Source organism: Arvicanthis niloticus, chromosome 12, assembly GCF_011762505.2.
Source record: "Arvicanthis niloticus isolate mArvNil1 chromosome 12, mArvNil1.pat.X, whole genome shotgun sequence".
In the NCBI taxonomy this organism is placed as follows: Eukaryota; Metazoa; Chordata; class Mammalia; order Rodentia; family Muridae; genus Arvicanthis; species Arvicanthis niloticus.
In genome coordinates this window covers 61,754,435-61,763,755 of record NC_047669.1, presented here as the reverse complement: position 1 = coordinate 61,763,755, position 9,321 = coordinate 61,754,435, and the positions used below count along the sequence as shown (strand labels likewise).

The 9,321-nt window shown below is 35.1% G+C and overlaps 1 pseudogene; it reads right to left on the bottom strand.

Moving 5' to 3' along the window:
* Positions 1-211: 211 nt before the first annotated feature.
* LOC117717995 (large ribosomal subunit protein eL19 pseudogene) lies at positions 212-854 on the bottom strand (annotated as a pseudogene).
* Positions 855-9,321: the final 8,467 nt, after the last annotated feature.

The window sequence follows — 9,321 nt, the reverse complement described above, 5'->3', positions numbered from 1 at the left end:
AACTGTGTAGTGTTCCTTCTGTTTCTATTTTGCAGAATACTTCAAATAGAATTGGTATTAGGGGTCTTCTTGGAAGGTCTGATAGAATTCTGCACTAAAATCATTTAATCCTGTTTTGTTTTGTTTTTGGTGGGGAGAATTTATTTATTTATTTATTTATTTATTTATTTATTTATTTATTTTTGTTAAAAAGAGGGCAAGGGACAAAGGCTTGTTTTATTTTAATGACTGATCCATGCGAGGCCACAGCCCGGCCACTATGTACAGACATGAGGGAAGCTTTATTTCTTTGTCTCTTCCTCCTTGGACAGAGTCTTGATGATCTCTTCCTTCTTGGCCTGGAGGCGCTCCTCCCTGCGCTTCCGTGCTTCCTTGGTCTTAGATCTGCAAGCCTCAGCCTGGTCAGCCAGTAGCTTCTTACGGGCCTTGTCTGCCTTCAGTTTGTAGATATGTTCCATGAGAATCCGCTTGTTTTTAAATACATTCCCTTTGACCTTCAGGTACAGGCGATCAATCTTCTTAGATTCCCAGTATCTCCTGAGAAGCCGGTGCAGGATGCTCATCCTTCTCATCCAGGTCACCTTCTCGGGCATCCAAGGATTGGCTGTACCCTTCCTCTTCCCTATGCCCATATGCCTGCCCTTCCGTCGGGCCAAGGTGTTTTTCCAGCAGTGAGCCTGGAAATGGACAGTCACGGGCTTCCAGATGATCAGCCCATCTTTGATCAGCTTCCTGATCTGCTGACAGGAGTTGGCATTGGTGATTTCATTGGTCTCATTGGGATCCAACCAGACCTTCTTACCACAGAGGAGGACACTAGAGACAAGCCTCTTCTGTAGCCTGATCATACTCATGGCTGCGGACACAGCAGCAAAAGGAAAGAGTGGTGGGGAGAATTTAATGAGTGTTGCTATTTCTTTAGGGGTTATGGGACAATTTAGATGGTATAACTGATCCTGATTAAACTTGGGTATGTAGGATCTGTCTAGAAAATTGTCCATTTCATCCAGCATAGGCTTTTGTAGTGGAATCTAAAGATTTTTTTTTTTAATTTCCTCAGTTTCTGTTGTTATGTCTACTTTTTCAGTTCTATTTTATTAATTTATAAACTGTCTCTGTACCCTCTGGTTACACTGGCTAAGGGTTTATCTATCTTATTGATTTTCTCAAAGAACCAGCTCCTGGTTTTTTTCTTTGTATAGTTCTTTTTGTCTCTACTTGGTTGATTTCAGCCCTGAGTTTGATTATTTACTGTCATCTACTCCTCTTGGGTATATTTGTTTCTTTTTGTTCTAGAGCTATGAGGTGTGTTGTCAAGCTGCTAGTGAATGCTCTCTCCAGCTTCTTTTTGTAGGCACTTAGAGCTATGAGTTTTTCTCTTAGCACTGCTTTCATTGTGTCCCATAAGTTTTGATATGAAGTGTTTTCATTTTCATTAAATTCTAAAAAGTCTTTCATTTCTTTCTTTATTTCTTCCCTGACCAAGTTATCATTGAGTAGCGTGTTGTTCATTTTCCATGTGTACGTGAGCTTTCCATTGATTTTATCGTTATTGAAGACCAGCCTTAGATTGTGGTATCTGATAGAATGCATGGGATTATTGCAATTTTCTTGAATCTGTTGAGGCCTGTTTGTGACCAGTTTTGTGGTTGATTTCGGAGAAGGTGCCATGAGGTGCTAAGAAGAAGGTATATTCTTTTGTTTTTGGATGAAATGTTCTATAGATATCTGCTAAATCCATTTGGTTCATAACTTCTCTTGGTTTCACTGTGTCTCTGTTTAGTTTCTGTTTCCATGATCTGTCCATTGATGAGAGTGGGAAGTTGAAGCTCCCCCACTATTATTTTGTGAGGAGCAATGTGTGCTTTAAGGGCTTTTACCTGTTTACTTGTGTTCTTCTATATTTTTTGAGGGAGTTATTTATGTCCTTCTTAAAGTCCTCTATCATCATCATGAGAAGTGATTTTAAATCCAAATCTTGCTTTTCTAGTGTCATGGGGTATTCAGGACTTGCTATGGTAGGAGAACTAGGTTCTGATTATGCCAAGTATTCTTGGTTTCTGTTGCTTTTCCTTGTGCTTGCCTTTTACCATCTGGTTATCTCTAGTGCTACTTTCACTCACTGTCTCTGACTGGATCCTGTCTGTCCTGTTATCTTAGATGTGTCAGAACTCCTCAGAGTTCAACTGTCTCTGTGATCCTGTGATCCTAAGATCTTGGATGTAAGAGCTCCTGAAGTCAGGCTGTTTGTGGGATCCTGACATCCTGGTGTGCCCAAGCTCCTGAGATCCTGTGATCCTATGAGCCTATGTTCCTGGGTGTGTTAGAGCTCCTGGGATACCAGCCTCCTCTGGGTTTTGTGGGATTTGGTGCAGAGCTGGTGCCCTAGGTCTGCTCAGGACACAGGCGTAGATTGGGAGGATCAAAACTCCTAAGTCTTATTAAATATATCGAATATAAATGTCTTTGTTGATAGTAAAACTGTTTTATAAACAAAAAATATTCAAATATATACACTCACATGGGGAGGCAGGATGATAGCTCGATAAATATTTTTAAAAGGTTAGTATATATGAGGAGTCTCCTTTCAAACACTCATAGATCTAAAACATAAAGATTTCTGATTAGTAAAATAGCTGCTGAATGAAGTTGCTTTAAACAGGCTGCAAAATGTTCAATGTGCATGTCTTCTAACAGGAGTGGAGTCAATACTATAACACAGGTTGATTGTATCTCTTCTGACAGGGAACGATAGTAGAAGACATTGATTAGTAGAGGAGCTTGGGGGAGTGACATTTACAGTATAATGGATTAAGTTTAATGAGAGGGTTTACTTCTCGCCAATAGAAAGCTTAACCTATTCTCACATTAGTCAGACATTATTGTCCCGAACAATTTAAAGTAGATTAAATGATTTATTGACTACTTCTTAATGTCCAGAGAAGGTAAACATTTATCTCCTCATGAATCAGAATTATTTTCAAGTTCCTGAACACATTTCTGATTGATTTTATCTTTTAAACATCTTAATGAATAAAATAATTTTATTGTTAAATTAAAATAGCATTACAATTGTTCAATAAGATAAACTAGTTATTTAATCAGTAAATACAATTTAAAACTTATTCTAAAAGTTGTATCAAAAGTAATTGATATTTTTAAATTATTTTATAATTTTAATTTCATATATGTATGTGTGCACATATGGCTGTGATGTGCCCCAATAGGACAGTGGATATCAGTACCTATCACAGGAGTGGTCCTTGTATTTTCCCAGATAAATTTCTGGGGTTTAACTCAGGTTCTCAGACTTGTCCACAAAGAGCATTCCCTGATAAGTCACCTCTTGGGCTCTATTCTTGAAAATTTTTGAATATTAAAATCATAATGGCAAAAGAGAGGTTTAAATTGAGAAAAAAATTGGAGAACAGAAAAGATCCTGCTGGGGAATGTGTAAATATCAAAGAACTCTTAGAAAAACCATGTGGAGGCCTATTAAGAATTTACATGTAGTTGTCCTAAAGAAAAAACAATACTCCTCCCAGAAGTCATAAATTGTCAAATGGAAAGCCTATTGAAAGATGTGACATAACTCCCATGGAATTCTGGGTCAGGAGAGGTCTGATGGACTGCCAAAACCATCTATTGTCATTGTGTTGGATGCTCACCAGAATTTGAACACACCACACAAATGTGTCACAGGAATTTCATAAGGCAAGCTAGTACTGACTTCAAAGTTTCCTCCAAGTTTAGCAGCTTTCATAGTAGTGAAAGTTGTTATGGATGCTTCCAAAGGCAGAAGTTTTCAACAGTGGTCATAAGTGTAAACCTTGCAAGCTAAAACAATGACTACCTTGGCAATTTATGCTCCTGAGTGAAAAAGGAACACAGATGTTATAGAGATAATAAGCCATTTTGGGCTCAGACTTAAGGGCCTTTACAGAGGGGTAAACTCATAATTGGCATAAATGCAGACAAAAACCCATGGTTGGTAACTAAGAAAGCAACTTGAGTGAGTCTACTGCTATTACTGTGCTAAATAGAAAGTATCAATCCACCTTTTAAATATTTATCTCCAATGCTCTAGCTTTCCTTCATATCATAAAAGCCCTTTGCCTTTCACTAAGTATGTATCTCTATACTCATCAATTAACCAAACTAATGCATGGTGTACTTTGTTTTTATTTGATGTGTCTATAGAAAAACAGTAAAAATAAAGTCTACTTGTATTATTTTAATATCTCAACATTTAATCTACAGATACAGCTTAGCAGGTAAGGGTGCTTGCTATTGTCACTCATCATCATTTTAGCATATTTGCACAATATCAGCAATTGATTCAGTGATTCAAAATTAGTCAGAGTTCAAGAGACAAGTGTCTTTGAACTATTCAGGCATAAATGAGACAACACCACTCTTACCAAATGTGCTAAAAATATCATAAAAGATAAAGTGGAAATACTTTAAGATTGAAGATCATGGAAGAATGTGGGAAAACAGTGTCATGTGGAGATGACAGGTCCTTTGCATTCATGAACTAACAGTAGCTGTGGTTACCTGCACAAATCCTGGATAAGATCAAGATAGTATTCTGTCATGAATGATATGTGTGCTTGAGGTGAAGGGGGGGTCATTAGGCTCTACAACTAGCTGGAGAACTATAGAGAGTTAATTTCTGGGGAAGGAAGAATCAATTTTCTTTGTTGGTATGATGGCTTGTAGATTGACTAAGCGCCTGTTAAATTAATACATATATGGGTATGAGTAACTAGACCGAGCAGTTTGTTTTTTAAAAATGACATCAAGTTGGGTTATGGAACACAAGGTAAGGCATATGGCATGGGTTGGAGAGAGAATGGTGAACTGAATAGGATAAAAAGGCATTGCTTGAATGTGTTAAATCTTCAAAACAATGAAAAGCAAAATTAAGAAATATAAAAAATAAATGTCACCTTTAAATATGTAAACATACTTAATAAAATTATTTTAAATATTAAGCTTTAAAAATATGTTCAAAACTTTTATGTATATAATGTTTAGCCTATGTTTACATATGGACAGAATATGTGTACAGTGCCTCTAAAGAGCAGAAGGGGCAATTGGGTCTCCCAGAATTAGAGGTACAGATGCTCATGAGCTAGTATGTTGATTCTACGAACCAAACACATGTCCTCTCAAACACCAGCAAATGCTTTTAGTGTGAATCCATCTTTTGAGCCCCACATATTGAAATATTAAAAGGTACTTGCTACTGTTACTGTTTTTCTATAGTCACATTAGATACAAACTGTTCGAGTAAAATACATATGATTCATAAATCTTAAAATCAAAGGGTAAGTTAAATAAAAATATAATCCTATTTTAGCAAAGTCTATATTTTATATAAGAATATATATTCATTCAGTAACAAAACAGATGTAGATAAAAGATGAAAGCAATCAGAAAAAGACATTAGAACTTTAGATAAAATTCATAGGCATGTCATGAATCTCAATCCTACTCATGCTGTTACATTAGGTTTTTTTTCTAGTAAATAAAATTTATGTTGATTTAAAGGACATATTTCAAAACCAGTTCTTTCATTTTCATTCATTTAAGAATCCCTGGTGCTTCCCAAGTCTTTAGAATGGCAATGTTATCAGTCTTAGTTATCTATTTGCCATATTACAGGAACTGATGTCAATTTCTACAAGATCATTCTCCATTCTTGAAACCTCCAGGTGCCTCTCTGGCTGGATATCCTTAACATTTCATTTCAATCTCAACCAACTATCTTGTGTATGATAGGTTTGATTGAATGAATAATTATATACCAAAGCTACCGAATCTACTAGTAGAATGTGATAAGTCTTAGAAACTGTATTTAATACTGTGAGCAATTCCCAGATTCATGTATAAATATACTTCTGAAAATTTCCCTACATAATTCTTTCATTTACTACTCCTTTCTCAACCAAAATATGACATTCTATCATTGGTAAATTTTGTTTTCTAATCTAATGTCACATATAGATTTGTGTTTTGTTTCACATATTTTTCTTGAAATATTTGTTTTTGATTTTCATTCATACTGTTAATAGAGCACTAGTCTACATTCTATATAACACTTGCTCTCCCATTTTAATCTCCCCGACTCTGCAATCAGTCTTTTATTATGTTTCTATGTATTTAATGTTACATATTCCACATACTGGTTATGTCACATTTGGTTCATTTCATCTAGTGAAATATGTTTTGTGTTTCTATGTTGTTGCCTGTGGAAACACTTCCAATTGAAAGTCTAAATAATGTCCCTGTGATGTACAGGAGAGCACATGTTCTCTGTTCTTTACACATTTATAAATTAATGCATGTTTGCATGCTTACATATTTTTACTCTTGTGAGGAAAGGCACAGCAAACCAGGTTATAAACTTACATATTATATTTCTGAGCAAAATTCCAGAGATTTAATCTTTATATTAACCAATATGCTGTTGAGGAGTCATTTTGGATAGACTAGACTATCTGTGGTAAGTTAGCTCAATTGCAAGGTTCCAAAGAGACTTCATCTCAGGATTGTTTCTAGCAGCTGATTTGCCTTTCCTGTCATTATTAAATTAATATAATGATCCCAGAGCATGACTGCACACTATTGATCAGATTTTCTACAGACCAAAATAAAGATGAATTTTCATGAATTAATATTGTTTAGAGAAATTAATGATTTTATAGAATTCCTGATTTGATTCCCATAATTTTAGAAAGAATATTTTAAGAGATGATCTTACTTGTTTTGCTAGAAAGGTGTAATAAACTCAGAATCAAGAATAGAATGTGCCCACTCCTTATAATAGTAAGTAAACACTGCATAATACAAGTACAATGGGCTTTCATAATCACACTAAATAGAGAAATAGCCATGGGACAAATTTGTTTTCAAGGAAAAACATTTATGTCCAAGGTTAAAGCCACAGGTGTGCACTATGATGAGTCAAGGCCATGTGAACACTGTTGCTTTGAACTTATAATGAGCACATTAGAATGAAACACTGCTTTGAACATAATATTTACATCTTCTATAATCCCATTTTATGTAATATTTTATCTCTGATGTCATTTTCTAAGAATTTTTGTCTAAGAAGGTATAGAATGTCCAGACAAAAAAATAATGTTTGTTGGATAGTTAGGCTTAACTATTATTGATGTGCCACCCCCATCAATCAATCCTTCCAACCTTCCATCCATCCATCCATCAATCCATTCAAATGTATATTTTGTTTATATGTTGGATGGTTATGCTGACGCTCTCTGTGTTACCTACTCATCCATCAATCCATCCATCTTTCCATCTATCCATCCATCTATCCAAATGCATATTTTGTCTATATGTACATGTAAATAACAGATTGTCACAGACGAATGAGTCTGGTAACAGTGTGGGTATATGAATATTTATGCATCTGTGTATATTTGCCAGTATAAAGCATCTTTATTTGTTTCCTTTCCTTCCTCCCTGGTTCACAAAGAGTTAACCAGCCTAGCCAGAGATGCTTCTGTCTGCCTGGATAGAGAAGGGAGCAATAGCAATATATCCTTTACCTAATCATTCCTGCTGTTAACAGTAAGTGTACATCCAGAGGTCTGCAGCTTCTTACCTTAGAGAAACTTACAGTCAAGATAGTCATGTGTTATTATTGGAAGCAACTCTGCTCTCTCATAAGCCCAGTCTTGCCCACACTGATACTCTTCCCCCTTAGCTGCTTCAGAGAGGACCCAGGCTGGTGCTAAGCTCCTGGTACCAGGCCACACAATTCTAGGCTTGACCCTCTACAATCATGACCAGCTGAGTCTCTCTTATTAGTAAGTAGCCCTTACCAAGCATTTTATTATAGATATGAAAAATTGATTAAATGTATTTTTATTTACATGTTACTTAACACATATAAGTAAGAATTTGGAATATCAAGGATGTTGAATGATAAGAGATAACATTGTTTCTGGAAAAAAATGAAAAATTTATATTCTGAACAATTCTCTCACCCATATAGAAAGGTTCTAAGTTTTGCAAATTTTGGATCAAATTTTGATGAATGCTTATTTAATCTATGATGTACATGTATCCTAAAGCAGCACTGTTAGGATTGCTAAATAGTAAATTTTGTGAACGGAAAATGGCTACGCAAGTCATGTCATCATCATAGGCAAATATCAAACTGATGTGAAAATAAACTAAGCTACATGTATAATATCAAACATATTTTGAAGAAAACTATATTTTAAGGAATTGACATTTTATATGAATGGAGTGCAAATGAGGAAATAGAGAATCCCATTCTCTCTCTACACTCATGCAATTATGAAATGTGAAATAGGGACCCATTGAGACCATGGTTGTCTGCAAGTAAGAAAATGAGTCTATCACTAGCAGACAGAATCAGCATGCATCCTGATGTATATTTTATGTATTCCTAAACTTTGAGACATAGACATACAATTTTTAAGGCCCCATGTCTATTACTCAACTATGACTATCTGGAAAGCTAAGAGAGTATTCATTAGAACTTATTGTTTTAAAATCTCTAATCATAGCTACTTGGAAAACAAATATTATTCTGAAAGTTTTTATATCAATAGTGAAGTTATTTTAATTGTAAAAAAATTACTACTTTTATATCCTGAAACTTATTTTATTTTTTACAGCATTCTTGTGACTCTATCACCCACAGTACTTTATAGCATAAGGGAGGTAACTGGGAGATATCCCTCCCTTTCTCCATGCTCTGTAAAATATATTATAGTTAGCAAAAAACAAACAAACAAAACAAAAACAAAAACAAAAGACAAAAAAACCCAAAAACAAAAACAGCAGTACTATCCAAAATACTGAAATTATTTACATTTTTAATAATTTTTAAGCATATTTCTCATTTATATTAAGAGTTTCCATGAGGAGAAACTTTGCTCTCTAATTTAAGGTGTGCAGATACATCCTGGTGTATCAAGGACTCTAATGAAAGAACCCGTTCAAGAAAAAAAACGTGAGAGATTAAAGAGTTTCTATATTCAATTGACTGCAACCAAATTAATAAAAGATGTAAACTGTCTAACACAAGCCCTCTGGTTTCTCTGGCTACTGAACCGGCAGGAACATTGAGTGTGTATCAGGAAGGAGTGTAGAGAGAGAAAGGAAGTCTCTGTTTCCTCATTTTGATCCCATTCGTTTTGTTTTTTTTTTATTGGATATTTTATTTATATTTCAGATGTTATCTCCTTTTCCCATTTCCCCTCCACCCAGGAACCCCCTATTCCATCCCCCTCCTCCTGCTTCTATGAGGATATG